A 17,524-nucleotide genomic window follows, 5' to 3' on the forward strand; every position below is an offset into this window, starting at 1 on the left:
TTGTTCTTCTGAGAGAGGAAACTTTCTAAAGTGAAAAAATATAAAGCAAAAAGGAAAGGGTACATAATCAAAATGTGCTTAACAATATTTGACTTGAAAATGAAGATCATGATTAGGAAACTTCAAAGTGAACTGGTGTTTCCTAATATTACTATATTGATCTGCATGAAATAGGAGTTTTGAGAACGATATGATTTTATTTATTTATTTATTAATTTTTAATGTCATTCTAGGTGAAGTAAGCCAGAAAGAGAAAGAAAAATCCCATATGAGATCACTCATATGTGGAATCTAAAAAAAAAAAAACATAAATACAAAACAGAAACAGACTGATAGACATAGAATACAAACTTGTGGTTGCCAAGTGGGTCGGGGGTGGGAAGGGACAGACTGGGATTTCAAAATGTAGAATAGATAAACAAGATTATACTGTATAGCACAGGGAAATATATACAAGATCTTGTGGTAGCTCACAGTGAAAAAAAAATGTGACAATGAATAAGTATGTTCATGTATAACTGAAAAGTTGTGCTCTACACTGAAATTTGACACAATGTTATAAAATGACTATTACTTGATAAAAAAATGTAAAAAAAAAAATGTAAAAATACCCCTAATTTCCGTCTGTGGTTACCCATTTTCAAAAAAAAAAAAAAAAAGAACTATATAATTTAATTAAAAACTTAAAAAATCTCTTTCCAGATGTACTTATAGGTAGTGGTAAAAACACAACATAAGCTTTTAGAACCTCATGGAATCTTATGTCTTGGTCAAATAGCTGCCTTAAAAGAGTTCAGAAATACTAAATTCCTCTCTTAAGATCTCATAGTATGTTTCAGTTTCTAATGTATTGGTGTCATTTTCTAACTCCTACCCCAACATTCTTATTTGTAACAAGATGTTCAGTATAAAATAATGACAACTATTTGCCTATAGAGTATACATGATGATTAATCAAGAGATTGATGAAGGAAAATTAATTATCATCGTTGTCAAAATACACTTTTCTATAAACTTTCTAAGATATTGATTGATTGATTAGTTACTGCATTTTTCATCAGTGAAATACTCATCTAGGTCTATCTTGGCAGGGGCTGTTAATTTATTTTTTTTGACAATCCAGTGGGTTTAGTATATTCACAGAGTTGTGTAAGCATTACCACTATCTAATTTTAGAACCTTTCATCACCCCCAAAAGAAACCCTGTACCCATTAGCAGTACTATTTCCCCATCCTTCTAGCTCCTGGCAACCACTAATCTACTTTCTGTCTCTGTGAATTTGTCTATTCTAGACATTTCATATAAATGAAATCATACTATATGTGATTTATATCTGACTTCTTTCACTTAGCATAATGTTTTCAAAGTTCACTCATGATGTAGAATGTCTAAATATATCATTCTTGTAAATGGCTGAAGAATATTCCATTGTATGAATACACCATATTTTGTTTATTCATTCATCATTTGATGGACCTTTGGGTTATTTCTACCTTTTGGCTATTGTGAATAATGCTGCTATGGACAGTTATGTAGAAGTTTTTGTTTGACCATATGTTTTAAATTGTCTTGAGTATATACCTAAGAGTGGAATTGCTAGCTTGTATGTTAGCTCTATATTTAACCTTTTGAGGAACTGTTTTCCAAAGCAGCTGCACCATTTTACATTCCCACATGCAATGTGTGAGGGTTCCAATTTTTTTACATCCTTGTTAACATTTAGTATTATCTGCATTTTTGATTTTAGCCATCCTAGTGTGTGTATCTCATTGTGGTTTTGATTTATATTTCCCTAGTAACTAATATGTTGAACATCTTTGCATGTGCTTTTTGGCCATTTGTGTATATTCTTTGGAGAAATGTCTGATCAGATCCTTTGCCCATTTTTTCATTGGGTTGTCTTTTTATTCTTTGTTGCTGTTGCTGAGTTGTAAAAGTTCAAACATATAGAAAGGTTTAAAAACTTGGTCCTATGATCAGCTATATCCACTGTCTATATTAGGAGTTAGCAATTTTTTTTTTTTCTGTAAAGGGCCAGATATGTTCTGTACTTCTGCAAAGGGCCAGTAAGTGTTTCAGGCTCTGGAGGCCGTTTGGTCTCTGTTACAGCCTGTCGATTCTGTAGCTGCACAGAGAAAGCAGACACAGACGGCAGGTGAGTGAGGAGGCATGGCAGTGTTCCAGCAGTTTATTTACAAGAGCAGGCTCAGCTGGATTTGGCTTGGGCTGTAGTTCGCCCTTCTGGGATCCAGGTTAAACAGCTAACAGATGATTGTAGCTGCCTTTTCTGTAAGTGCGTTGATAACGTGCATGTCTGTTTTTTGGAACCACTTGAAGATAAGTTGCGATCATCACGGTACTATAGCCTTGAATATTTCAGCATGAATCTTCTAAAAATAAACACATTGTCTTGCATAACTGTAATACCATTATTACAGCTAAGAATATTATAACTTTGTTCTATTTAATAGAACCAAGATTATATAATGTAGCCCGCAAAGTAGGAAAATCCTTAGATTTGCTCCTCAGCCATTGTAACCTGTTGAACTGTCTTTATCCCGTCCCTCTTCCCCTCTCTTTTTCTTTTTTAAAAATTGAAGTATAGTTGATGCACAGTAAAATTATATGTTACAGGTGTGCAGTATAGTAATTCTCAATTTTTAAAGGTTATACTCCATTTATAGTTATTATAAAATATTGGCTATATTCCCCATGTTGTACAATATACCGTTGTAGCTTATTTTATATCGAATAGTTTGTACCCTTTACCCCCATATTGCCCCTCCTCTCTTCGCTCTCCCCACTGGTAACCACTAGTTTGTTCCCTATATCTGTGAGTCGCTTCTTTTTTGTTGTATTCACTAGTTTGTTGTATTTTTTAGATTCTACATATAATTTGTCTTTGTCTGACTTATTTCACATAGCATAATGTCCTCCAAGTCCATCCCTGTTGCTGTAGATAGCAACATTTATTGTTGTTGTTTTTAATGGTTGAGTAGTATTACCACACACCACATCTTCTTTATCCATTGATCTGTTGATGGACACTGAGCTTGCTTCCATATTTTGGCAACTGTAAATAATGCTGCTGTGGACATTGGAGTGCATGTATCTTTCCAAATTAGTGTTTTTGGTTTTTTATGGATGTATACCTAGGAGTGGAATTGCTGAATCATATGGTAGTTCTATGTTTAATTTTTTGAGAACCCTCCATAGTGTTTTTCATAGTGGCTGCACCTATTCACATTTCCACCAACAGTGTGCAAGGGTTCCCTTTTCTCCATATCCTTGCCGACATTTGTTGTGTTCTTTTTGATGATAGCCATTCTGACAGGTGTGAGGTGATACCTTACTGTGGGTTTGATTTGCATTTCCCTGATGATTAGTGATGTTGAGCATCTTTTCTTGTGCTTTCTGGCCATCTGCATTTCCTCTTTGGAAAAATGTCTATTTGGGTCTTTTGCCCTTTATTAAATTGTGTTTTATTTTGATGTTGAGTTGTATAAGATGTTTATATACGTTGGATATTAACCCCTTATTGGTAAATGATCTTCAAATATTTCCTCTCAGTCCAAAGGTTGTCTTTTAATTTTGTTGGTTTCCTTTGCTCTGCAAAAACTTTTAAGTTTAATTAGATCCCATTTGTTTATTTTTGCTTTCATTTCCTTTGCTTTAGGAGACAGATCCAAAAAACACTGCTGTGATTTATGTCCGAGTGTTCTGCCTTCCCTATCTTTCTCTTCATTTATTTCTTTAGGTAGAAGGCAGCATTGGGTAATGCTGTTTGCTGGTTTCATTTGGCCCAATTACATAATCAAGTGAAAGGAATGTTTTGATTTTTTTTCCATGTGTTTGGTTTGTATTTTTAAAACTCTAGGTTTTTTTTTTTCCTGTATTTTATGTGGTTTGAAAGAGAAAATTATGTATAAATTATAATCAGAAGAAAAGATCTCACTAATTACATATAGTCTCTGTAATTTCCATTTGGTTGTTTGTAACTGTTTATATAGTAGAAGAAACTGAAGGAAGGTGAAACCAATCATGTGCTTTGAAAAAGTGGCCAACTTTTGAATTTCCATGCTAAAAGAAGGAGGGGAAAGTCATATAAATATTCATACTATTTTCAAATTTAACTTTATTATGCTTATACTTGGTGAATATTTATAACATTTCAGATAAAGCTGTTCCACTCTGAAAAGTTGTGCTGCACATTTATCCAGGTTCCTTGCCCTATTTTTCTCTACTTTTCTATCTCCTCCCCAAATTTAGCACTGTGCATTGTGCCTTCTCCCTATTATCTCTTAGGCTCTGGATGCAAAGTGCCCTTTTATTTTATCCTTTTAAAAACACCTGTTTCTCTCTGGTTAGAAAGAAAGAATTTAGTGTGCTGGTACAACTCTAGGACTGCAGGCCATGCTTCGGAATAATGTGCTGCAAGATGAGATAAATAAGACTATTTTTCTTTAGATTTAGGATGTAACTATTAGTGAGAGGCAGGTTGATTATTAGGAACAGATTCAAGATTATTGGTACATCTCTGTATTCTACTCAGAGGAAGCAAAATTTATAAAACTAGGATATTCAGGAAACACAACAGCAAGTAATTCAGGATGGCTAGAGTAAGTACTTGGGATGGAGATTGGAAAAACGTTTGGGAAAGGCAGAGCATGATCACTGTGTGCCTGGTTAAAGAATTTGGCCTTTAACCTGGTGGAGAAGTGGGGTAATAGATTCCAAATGGAATAGATTCTAATGGTTCCCAAAATGGAAGTAGTGAAAAAATTTTTTTTCTGATTGTAAAAGGAACACATGCTTGTTATAAAATGTAAATGAGTAACACCAAAAATGTGGGCATTCTCTAGAGATAGCCTTGTAGAGGAAAATTTCATGATCAGTTTTGCATTAGTGTGGATGGTGAGAGGACAAGAGAGGGAGGAGAGTGCAGCAGAATGCTGTTAGGTCTGGTGAGAATGAGAAGGACCTGCTTCTTAGTGGCAGCTGTCGGGGTAGAAAAGGGGCAAGGCTTGGGGGAAAGATCAAGGGATATTTAGGAGACAGATGGGATTCCAGGCCAATCGGATGAGTAGGGTGAATGACCCCCCAGAGAAGTGGCCAGGATGGTATCTGAGTGGATTGTCCAGAACCTGAGTCCAAATTGTGGGGTCACTAAAGTGGTATAAAAGGAAAGACAGTAGTTTTACCAACTGCATAATTCCAGAATGGAAAGTCTGTCCTTTGTTTTAACTTTCTTCTTATGTTTCCAGGCTTATTTAAAAAGGAAGTATAAAAGTAAGTATTCAATCCTGTTTTGACAGATAAGAGCTATTATATCATGCCCTTTTCTTTTACTAATTGTGTTTCTTCCTTGAATTAATTGAGAATGGCAGGTTCCGTTGAGAAACTGCTTCTGTTTTGGTGTATAACTGCAGCATTAGCTTATATATTTCACAATTTTTTTGGTTAGAATTGTTAAATTCTAAGGAATTGGAATTGGAGTGTGGTGAGGGAGGTACTTGGGCAAGTTGTCTGACCTTGAATTAAGGGTTAATTGGGTCTCTGAGTAGGGTCTTGCCTTCACTAGGTTGTGCTGTGTTTCTCACCATTGGGAACAGGGCTGTAGAGCTGACAATGTGAGACCTCTGCTCTGTGTTATCTTCATAACTATGCAGTATTAGTGTCTGGGGTTAATGGCGGGGGTTTTTGAGTCTAAGACATTTGTTCCTGGGTCAGAAAGACTTAGACTGCTGATGCCAACCTCTCTTGCTTTCAGATAGGATTAAACATGAACTCTTTTATAGATAAAATTTCCTGAATTTTAAAATATTCCCATCGGAGGGAATATAACACTTTTTTTTTGGTTATTCATCTTTGCATTGAACAATCCTCAGTGTTAGGGCACTGGGCATATCGAACTGAAATGCCTTGTGTCACTATTTTGGGGCACTTCTTGTTGAGATTTATGTTATATCCTTTGATGAGCCTCTTATAAAGAGTTGCCTGGATACATGCACTGTCTTAAAAGTATATCTCTTTTGAGGTTTGAGAAGACCTGGGTAAGGATTGTTGAATCACAAGTGTTAAATTAATTTTTTTCCCTAGAGTTACTTTCTTGTTTAAACTTTTATTATTACTATTTTTACTAACCTTTTAATGGATGTAGTTACTCATCTGAGGTGTTATTCTAAATATTATGTGGCGAGAAATAGGTTTTCCTTAGAGTCATTGATGGAGGTTGTATAACAGATACACAGAGTTTAGGAGAGACATTGTCCCCTGCAGTGTTTTCTTCTACTTAATACTGGAGGGAACTAAAGAAGATCGTAATGAGAAAGATTTATTCTGAAGTTTTGCTGTTGTTTTTTTACTTATGCTTTAATGCCTATTTCAGAAAGTTTGAATTTTGGTTCTATCAGTTAGGCTCTTTAAAGTCAGTTTTTTCCTCATCATTGAAAAAGTGGCTTCCTGGTACTGAGCTAAAATGTTGTAGATAGCGATGAAGCATATGGAAGCTAAGTTAATTGGTGAGGTATTTATTAATAACTTTTTCTTTGCCCCTGTATTTTATGTTTATATCTAAAAATTTAAGAGCTAATGTAATGAACATCAGTTGTTAGAGGCATACATTTCTGAGCTCAGATCCTAGCTGTTTAACTTTCACAAATTATGTGCTTCTTAGCTTTTAAAATGAGGTTAAGAACTATCTCACAGAAGTGTTATGAGGCTTGATATAATTAAATATAAAGAACCTACTATGTAAAGAACTGGTTCAGTGCTACATAGTGGGCACTAAAAGATACTGGAGCCTCCTGTTTTACCTAAAAACAAGCTTGAGCTCATAAAAAATGGAAAATTAAATCTCTTTTTCTTCCAAGTTTCATATTTCCTTTAAATTTTTTTTAAAGTCTAAATACCATTTCTTCTAAGCTTTCTCATCTCATGGAGATGAGGATAAATACACTCATAGTACCTTGGGGCTTTTTCGAAGAGCTCATTATTCTGCATTTAACTGCATTTAACTGCCTAGTACAATGCTTGGCTCATAAATAATCCTCTATAAATATTTGTTGTGGGGATGTCTTGCAAAGAGAGAAAATGTTCTCTATTGCCTTCTTCTCTTGAACACCTCAAAAGTTGTACTGAAAAAAGTAGATTTATTTATTCACTCAGGATACATGGTTTGTTTTGGAAGATAAATGATATTTTATAGTTAAGGAAATTAAGTATTACCAACTGGCTTGAAATCCTGATGTCTTCTGCTATATTCCATAGTATCAGAATTTTTGTGATTTAGATGTTTGAGAACATGAACTTTTTAAAGTATTTAAGGATGGATGTTTCTCTGAACTTCACTGATTCATCCAAAGTTTATTGAGTACCTATATAGAAAAGGTAAACACATGGGAAGATTATCTGTTCATATTTGGTGCACAGATATGTTGTCTGTGCCTATGTGTATGATGGGTGCAGCAGGAAGGCTTTTTGGAGCAGCCGAGACTTGAAGGATAGATGGAGAACAGTTCAGGAGAAGGGTATTAGAAGCAGCTTGTGTAGGGGCAGGGTGGTAAGGAGTCTACAAGTAGTTTTTTTTTTTTTTCCAGAGTAAGAGAAAAGTTTTAATATACTTTTCATAGTAAATGATACAACAGCACACTTGAGAGTCTTAGGGATTCTGACCGCTTAGAGGACACAGTTAACAAAACTGACCTAAGGACATATAGATAGTGCACCATATACTGAGTGCAGAATACATAATCTCTTTTTAGCATCTGTCACCACACATAGTTACAAATTCTTTTTTCTTGTGATGAGAACTTTTAAGGTCTATTCCCTTAGCAACTTTCAAATATGCAATACAGTATTATTAACTATAGTCACCATCCTACAAATAGTTCTTTATGGCTGGAGCTTAAGGCTAAAGTAAGGCTGTAGATATAAGCAGAGTCCAAAGAAGTTATGAAAGGACCTGCGTGACAAGATAAGGATTTTGACAATTATGATTTGCATTTTAGAAAGATCACTGATAGCAGCACAAAGGTGGGTGGTTTACCTCAGCTACAAAACAAGTGGTCTCAACAAGATAGAGGTATATTTCTCACACTGAGGCCCAGGCTTTGTATGGTGACTCTGGGATCTGAGTTCATCCAGGACCCTAGTTCCTTCTGTCTGTTTCACTGTCCTTTGGCATAGCTTCTGTTATCTTATGTTCCAAAATGACTGCTGGGGTGCCATTCATTATTTCCAAGTTATAGGCACACTCCCAGCTAAGTCAGTCTCCTTTAAGTGGCTTTCCTGGAAGTCCTATCCAGTGATTCCCCCTTTTAGCTCACCGACCAGTCCTAGCAGCAAGGAAGGCTAGAAAGTGTACACTCTGACCTGGGAGCGTGCTGCCCAGAATAAAAGCAGGGTCTGTTACTAAAGAAGACAGGGAGAATGGGTGTATGGTAGGCAGCCAGTATGTCTGCCACAGAGAGGACTGGAAATGGAGGTTAGGGAGACCAGTGTAGTGCAACACTAAGTAGTAATATGTGTAATCTCTTACAAAAGAGATTTGATTGAAAGTCTGGAAATACGGGTAATAGTAGAGAAGCTGTTTCTCTGGGAAACCTAGAGGATTTAAGCTGTTATTTTGATACCATATTCTTTAAGGTCTTGGAGCAAAAATTATGCTTTAATTATTTTAAACTGAATTCAAAATTTTTTTCCAATTAAACTTCTAGTAAAATTAAATATTTCTATAGTGAAGAGGATTAACATTTATAAAAATGGCATTGATGGGAATTGCTTTTTTAAAAAAAGTATGTAGTATGCTTTTTTATAGCCATGGAACAATATACGTTAAAAGGAATTTATAGTAGTTTTTCTGGAAAATGAAATAACAGATAATTTTATTTTTCTTTTTCTAGAGATACCTTTTTGGATGTTACACACTTAGTGCCTGTTACTTTTTAAAAAAATTGTGATAAAATGTGTACACATAAAATAAAGTAACCACTTTAATCATTTTTAAGTGTACAGTTCAGTGACATTGAATACATTAATATTTTTGTGCCACCATTACCACTGTATATCCACAAAACTCTTTTCATCTTGTAAAACTGAAACCCTGTACCCATTAAAGAATAACTCTCCATTCCCCCCCTTTCCCTGGCTCCTGGTACCCCCCCATTCTACTTTCTACCTCTGTGAGATTGACTACTCTAGGTACCTCATATAAGTAGGACCATACAGTATTTGTCCTTTTGGGACTTCCTCATTTCATCTAGTATAATGTCCTCAAGGTTAATCCATGTTGTAGTGTGTGCAGGCATTTTCTTCCTTTTTAAGGCTAAATGATATTCCATTGCATGTATATAGCACATTTTATTTTTCTCTTCATCCATCGATGGAGACTTGGGTGGCTTCCACCTTTTGGCTATTACGAATAATGCTGCTATAAACATGGGTGTACAGATATTTCTTTGAGAATCCCCACTTTTAACTCTTTTGGCTGTATACCCAGAAGTGGAATTGCTGGATAATATAGTAATTCTATTTTTAATTTTTTGAAGAGCTGTCATACTGTTTTCTGTAGCCACTGCACCATTTTACATTCTCACCAACAGTACACCGGGGTTCCAGTTTCTCCACATGCTTACCAATTCCTGTTGTTTTATTCCTTTAAAAATAATTTTTTAATAGTAGCCATCCTAATAGGTATGTGGTAATATCTCATTGTGTTGAATTTTATAAAAGTTAAAAAAAATTTTAAGAGTGAATTACGTAATCACATGGCAGCAGGTTTTAATAAAAACAGAATCAATCTTGCTACTCTTAACACCAATATTATTTGAATGTTACTTGGACATATGTTCTTTAGTCTTTTTTAGGACTTTTTTGTTTTTAAAAATTTCTGTATTTCTTTTGGTTTTATATGATGTTTCTCATTTTTAAAAACATATTTTATACAACAATTATTTGAATTTTAATATTCTAAGGAAGTGTTTCCAGTGCTGAAGAATATATATAACATGATTGAAAACTTCAGGACATTTTATATTATTTGACTTCTTACATATAGATAAGTGCTTGGTTTGTGTGATTTTAATTCCATAGACTGGATGATATAGTGACTTAAGAGTGTAGCTCTAGAAGTAGACAGTCTGGGTTTGAATCGCAGGTCTACCACTTCAGGCTGTGTGCGTGTAGGCAGGTTTCCCAAGCCCCCGTGTCTCACTTTCTTTGTAAAATGAGGGTAGTAGTAGAACCTATATCAGAGTTGTGAAGACCAAGTGAGTTAGGACCTGTAGTGCTTGAGAACTGTGCCTGGCATGTCATACATCCTGTACAAGCATTTGCTGCATTATTGTTTTATCAGGTGGGATCTTATCTCTTTGGTTTTTAAAAATATATGCAATCTACAAGTAGTTACTGTGTCTCAGATGCTTAGCCCAGAATGGCACAAGCACTGCCTTAGAGGAGAGTGCAGTTTATTGGGTTGTTTTGGGAATTAAGAGGGCAGATTGCTAGATTAGTAATATGATACAGCCTTCTCTTGGGGACTGTGACCTGCTGGCTGCCATTTACCCTGTCTACCTCTCTAGGCTCTTTTGGCCAGCTCAGCCTTTTGGCTTTGCTTCTTTGTGCTTCCTCTGACATAGCTCCCCACATTTCTTGACTTGGCATTCTTTGTCTCCTCTATTTCTTAGTTAACGACTTTTATTGAGTTAATTTATTTTAAATGCACTGATTTAAATTTTTTTAATTAATAGACTTTTTTCTTTAGAGCAGTTTCAGGTTCACAGCCAAATTGAGCAGGAAATACAGAGTTCGCACATAGCCCTCCCCACCCACACGTATATACTCCCCTACCCTCAATATCCCTCAGCACTGATTTAAATTTTTGCTAAATATAGTATTCTGTGATTACTAGTACCTTATTTCATTTTGGTATTTAGTATAAATCTGAGAAACAGTGAAGAAGTCCTCACTGAACAACTCCGGTTGTACGAGAGATTAAGTGACCTGCCTGATGTCACGGGCAATTAAGTGATTTAGCTGGAACTTGAATTCATGCCGCCTGACTCAGGGCCAGTGTTTCTTTCTTGACACATCATCATGTTTTAAGATAGCACTTTGTTCCTTCTTTCCTAATTATTTGATGATATTTTAAAGGATTTCTCAAATTACATAAATTATAATATTGCCTCCCTCTTTTAAATTTAATAGCTGGTAAAGTTTATCCTCTTCCTTTTCTTATATACCAGCTGCATTTTGTAGTCTCTAGGCCCTATCATCAGTAAAGAATGAAATGAAATCTGAGATCTAAATATTTTACCTGATTAAATCCTTAATTCTTTACATGAATGTTTTCAGAACAGCTTTTCATGCTTATATTTATACTATTGGAACAAGGTAGATTTCCCCATACTGCCTAGCATATGTAGTATCTGGTTCATTTCAACATTCCTGTCAGACTTAAATTAAATCTTGGCGTTAGAATATCTATACAGTTCTACTTTTCCCTCTGCCTTTGTCCTCTTATAGGTCTGTTTCTAATTGTTTTTCTCCCATATTCCCAACAGTCTCTGGTCCTAAGAAAGAATGTGCCTTGAGCTTTAGAGTCTATCACACTTCATTCTGTGAAGTATATTTTTCTACTTAATTTCTTGTATTTTACTTATATGTGTTGGTTGTCTCATATAATTAAAAAAATTGTTATTAGTATTTCCAATAGTGTAAATCACCTCTGTTGGTGAGAATATAAATTAAGGCTCAACTCTTCCCCCCCCCCCAGATAATTAGCTGCATAATATAGAATGAACTCTGAATGTTATCAGTATATAGTTGATTTGCTCGTTGTCAAATCCACAATTTGATTTCCGTGGCAGATATGTAGACTTGTGATAGGCATTTGGCATTTTATGTTTTGGGCAGTGTAACTTTAAATCTACATAAACTTCTCTGCCTTTTGCCTCTGCTGTGTTCATAGATTCCAGAAGGGCTTCGTGTATGGACCTCAAGCGTTGGAGGTAGCAGACTTTTCAGCAGAAGGTAAAGCAGAGTGTTGCCTTCTGGTGTCATTGTGTGTGTGTGCTGGGGTGGGTATGTGACAGGTGAGAGATTTTCACGAATGTCATCACAAAATAATTTATGATGATACATTTCACAAAATGTAAGACCAAGCTAATACTTGTGTAATTTTATTCAGTATTACTAAACTCCATTAAAAAATAGAAAACCTTGGAACTAAAGACAAGATTTCAGTCTCTCTGCTGTTAACTAAAGAGTAAGAGTGAAAAGAAAGGAGAGCATTAGTGTAAGGAGTAGTATATACTATTTAACTTTCTCAGACCTAGTTTCACTGTGATTTCTTCCTGGGAAGTTGTCCAAGTCATTCATATGTTGTATTCTTCCTTGCTGCTCCTTTTACTGAAAGATTGCTTCACAATAAGTAGGCAGCCTAGCCCATGACTCATGACTGGAGGACAGACATTTTTGCTATAGGTCTCATGTGCCAAAAATGTTAGTTTCCAGTATGCTAATTACCTCTCTCTTCAGAATTTGTTAATGTGCTCTTTTCTCAAGTTAGTTCTTGTTTCAGTAGAGAAACAAACACGTACCATTATTGGTAAAATATGTTTTTACAGAGATCTTTTTAATGAGTAATTTTTAAAGAAAATAATGTCACATACCTTTCCTGGATCATGCTTCTTTGATTTTTTTAAAAAATAGAAATATTTTGCCATTTATGTGCCAGATATTTATAGATACTACTTTCTGTTAATTTATGAAACCATTTATGAACTTTATTCAAATAATACTTTAGTAGAGGTTTTTTTTTTTAAAAGACCTATAGCAACTAACAATGTTTTGTTCTTAGACCTAAAGTTAATAACGTGGCTAGTTTTTAGATAGATTCTGAATGGGAACTAGAGGAATAATTTTCTTAGGTCTTTTGGAAATTATATTTGTATTGATATCAAGTAAGTGGCTGCATATTATACTGTATATTAAGGATGTACACCTTATGTCAAGTTAGAGTAGTACATATGTATTAAATTTCTACTCTGTGCCCAAGGATCACTCCATTTTACAGTCAACCCAGTTTGACTATTTCTTTCACTTTCTTCCTAGTCAGAGAAGCTGCTTTTCTTAACTAGACGCAATAGATGAGTTTCAGGCTGTATATTGAGTTTAGCTGCAGTTTTACCTCTTAAGCCCTTTCTCCTTTCTTTTGCTCTTTTCACTGGTCATTTGGAGGATATTTTCTTTTTACCAACAGTAGATTGGAAGAAATTTCTTGAAGGCCTTTGCATATTTCATTTTTAGGCTAGTTGGCTATTTTCATCACTGTTAAATTATGCAGTCTTGTATTTATTTAGCTTATCTGTCTGTGGTGTATTTTGTTACCAGTTGAGAATCTCAATAGATTTTCCTAATCACTGTCATGAAACATGTAAAGCACTGCTCATATCAAGGCATAGGAAGACTCTTCCCCAGGTCCTCACCCCCTAACTTCTATGAGAAAGGTGTGAAGAAATGAATGGTTATAAAAGTAGTTTTTCAAAAATAATTGACTTTACTTTTTACAGTAGTTTCAGGTTTACAGAAATACTGAGTGGAAAGTACAGAGTTCCCATATACCTACCCCTTACTGCCGCAACCCCACCTCCTGACCCCCATCTCCCTATTACTAACATCTTGCTTTAGTGTGGTACATTTGCTATTGATGAGCCAGTCTTGTTACATCGTTACTAACTAAAATCCATAGTTTACCTTGAGATTCACTCTTTGTGTTTTATATTCTGTGGGTTTGAAAATGTATAATGACTTGTTTCCACCATTATAGTATCATACAGAATAATTTTACTGCTCTAAACATAGCCTGTGCTCTATCCATTTATCCCTGGCTCCCCTTCCTTTGAGTCACCAGCAAGCACTGATTTTTTTTTTTTTTGTCTATATAGGTTTCCCTTTCCATAATGTTACTGTAATCATATAATATGTAGCCTTTTCAGTTTTGCTTCTTTAACTCAATAATAAGTATTTAAACTTCCTCCATGCCTTTTCATGGCTTGATAGCTCATTTCTTTTTAGAGTTGAGTAACATTTCATCGTCTGGATAGATGACAGTTAATTCACCCATTCACCTACTGAAGGATATCTTGGTTGCCTCCAAGTTTTGGCAATTATGAATAAAGGTGCTGTAAACATTCATATGCAGATTTTTGTGTGGACATAAGTTTTCAATTCATTTTGGTAAATACCAAGGACAGCAATTGCAGGATTGTATGATAAGAGTACGTTTAATTTTGTAAGAAACTGCCATACTGGCTGCCAGTGTGACCGTATCATTTTTGCATTCCCATCAGTAATGAATGAGCTTTCCTCTTGCTCCACATCCTTATCAGCATTTGGTGTCCTCAGTATTCTAGATTTTAGCTTTTCCTATAGGTGTGTAGTGGTAGCTCATTGTTACCTTAATTTGCAACATTCCAGTGACATGATGTTGAGTGTTTTTTCCAATGCTAATTTGTCATCTGCATATTTTATTTGGTGAGATGTCTGTTCAGATCTGTTGCCATTTTTAAATTGAATCATTTGTTTTCTTGTTGAGTTTTCTTGTTCATTTTTATACAAATAAATTGTGTATTTTTGGATACCAGTCCTTTAACAGATACTTTTTGCAGATATTTTCTCCCAATTTGTAGCTTGTCATTTTAGTCCCTTAAAAGTATCTTTTGCAGAGCAGAAGTTTTAAATTTTAGGCAAGTCCAACTTACCAAATTAATTAATTAATTAATATGGATTCTATTTTAATATTGCATCTAAAACTCATTTTGAACCCAAGGTCATCTAGAATTTCTCCTATGTTATCTTCTAGGAGTTTTATAGTTTTGCATTTTGCACTTAGATCTATGCTCCATTTTGAATTAATTTTTGTGAAGGAGGTAAGGTCTGTGTCTAGATTAATCTTTTGCATGTGGATGCCCAATTTGTTTCAGCATCGTTTGTTAAGACTATTTTTTCTCCAATTCTGTCCTTTGCTCCTTTGTCAAAGATCTGTTGACTGTATTTATGTGGGTTTATTTCTGGGCTTTCTATTCTGTTCCATTGATCTATTTGCCTATTCTTTAATTAACACTACCTGGTCTCGATTGCTGCAGCTTTGTAAGTCTGGAAGTAATGTCAGTATTCTGCTTTTTTCTTCTCCTTCAATATTATGTTGGCTATTCTGGGTCTTGCTTTTCCATATCAATTGAGAATCAGTTTGTCAGTGTCCACAAAACAACTGACTGGGATTTTGATTGGGATTATGTTGAATCTATAGCTCAAATTGAGAAGAATTGACAATATTGGGTCTTCTTAGCCATATATATGGAATATCTCTCCCTTTATTTAGATCGTTTTCGATTTCTTTCTTTAGTTTTATAGTTTTCCTTGGATAGATCTTGTACATGTTTTGTTAGATTTACCCTAAGTAATTTTTTTTCTGGTGCTATGTAAATGTTATTGTATCTTTAATTTCCAATTCCATCTTTTCATTTCTGGACTATAAGAAAGCAACTGACTTTTGTATTGACCTTAAATCTTGTGACCTTGCTATAAATATTTGTTCCAAGAGTTTTCTTGTTGATTCTTTGGGATTTTCCCCAAAGACAATCATAACAACACAATTTTATTTCTTCCTTCTCAATCTGTATACTTTTTGTTTCCTTTCCATATTTTATTTTATTGGCTAGGACTTCCAGTGATTTTGAAAAGGAGTGGTGAGAACAGATGTTCTTGCCTTGTTCCTGATCTTATCCAGGAAACCATCTAGTTTCTCTTCATGAAGTATGATAATCTCAGTAGATTACTTTAGTCAGTAGATTACCCATAGTACCTTCCCTTCACCTAAACTTCTTTAAAGATAGGATTAAGTTGATGGTTATAAAATAATCTAAATGATGGGATTCAGGCATTTTTTTCATGTAATACCTTATATTTAGTAACTATGCACATTACTTAGTTCTACTCTTTTGTGAACTTCTGTAGGGCAAAGACTATATCTCAATATACTGTTGCAACCCTTGGAGTGTCCAGTATGCACTACAGTAGGCATAGCTGTTTGTTGAATGAAAAACTTAATTCTACACTCTTATTGTAAATCTCTATCTTATTAGAAAAGGCAGATAACCAATAATATCAGTCCTCTAATCAGTTATTCAGTCAGTCAAATATTTGTTAGTTGTAAGGTATTGTGATGGCTACAAAGACACACAAGATTATGATATCTCCTCTCAGGAAACTTATCATCCATATTAATTTCCAATCTCATGTTCCATTTTTGCTGATACATATTTGCCAAAAACTTGTGTTCGTCTATCTCTTCCAAAGCATTTTGATTGAAATGTCTGTTCATGAACTTTTTTCTTATTCTTTTAAGAAAAGTTTACAGTTTTGATGCAGGAACTGACATAGAGCCTATGGTGGGTAGTGGACACTGTGCTAGATATTTACATATGTGATCTCATTTATCTTGAAAATTGTGCAATGTATTATTATGCCTGATTAACAGTTGCAAAAATTGGTAACATGAGGGTGTAAGTAACTTATTAGTTGTGTGACTTAGTATTATAGGTGTATAATTCCATACCCTATGCTCTTTAAATCACATACTATAGAAAAGTTACCTTCCAAAGTGGTATATGATGAATGTCATGTGTATAGTACAGAGATGTGCTTGGTGAATGCAGGAAAGAGGGCTTTGATCTCAGGCTAGACTGCTCACAAATTTCTGGAAAGCTTGACCTTGTCTAATGGATAGAAGAATAAGGGAAAGAGAGATCAGGAAGATCAGTCATGTGGAATAGACTGAGAGTCAAAAAGAGCAAGTATTTTGTGATTTGACAGTATAATATAAAAATATAAAAATTTCTACTGTTTCAGTAAAATGCAATAGAACAAATTTTGTCTATTTTAAACAAGAAGCCCTCCATTTTTCTCTTAAAGTAATTTTGACTGAATTTGCTTATTAGGTGTTGAGTGTGAGTAGATCACAACCATTGCTTAAGTCCCACATCCTCAGTCTCCAAAGTCATCTTTGCTCAGTTAGAACAATCAGTGTAGCAAATGTGGAGGGAGCAAAAGCCTGGGGGGAAATGGAAGATAAAAGGAATCCTTAAAAAAAGGAGTTTCCTAAAATCAAATATATTTTATTTATCCCTGTCCCATATCTCAGTTGGGTATGTACCTCACAAATAGCTATTAATATGCTAAAATCTGTGGAGTTGCAAAAGCCTTGTGGAGGCATCTTGCTTTCAGTGAGTGTAGTGTTCAGTTGAGAAGACCAGAGTAAAGTAATGTAATTAGAAAACGTTCAGCAGTGCTGAGCACCATACAATGTAGTACACACTATTACTACCGTGGGATCTTTCTCTTTAAATGATGTTCTTCAGGGTTCTGTCCTCTCCCCGCTGTCTAAATATTTTCACATCTCTATCTTAGCCCGCATCTTCCTTCCAAGCTATAGGTTCATCCAGATGCCTTTTGGACATCTCC

At 34.9% G+C, this 17,524-nt stretch overlaps 1 protein-coding gene across 4 annotated transcripts in view; it reads left to right on the forward strand.

The window, feature by feature from the left end:
- CDK19 (cyclin dependent kinase 19) overlaps positions 1-17,524 on the forward strand; it is a 136,206-nt gene that overhangs the window by 18,806 nt on the left and 99,876 nt on the right. The window contains exon 2 of one of the 4 annotated variants that reach the window (XM_031456158.2): positions 11,970-12,031. The exons of the other annotated variants lie outside the window; for them this stretch is intronic. The gene's annotated coding sequence lies outside the window, so the exon portion shown is untranslated. The remainder of the gene's footprint in view (positions 1-11,969; positions 12,032-17,524) is intronic. 4 annotated transcript variants of the gene reach the window in all.

Source organism: Camelus dromedarius, chromosome 6 (genome assembly GCF_036321535.1).
Source record: "Camelus dromedarius isolate mCamDro1 chromosome 6, mCamDro1.pat, whole genome shotgun sequence".
Taxonomy (NCBI): domain Eukaryota; kingdom Metazoa; phylum Chordata; class Mammalia; order Artiodactyla; family Camelidae; genus Camelus; species Camelus dromedarius.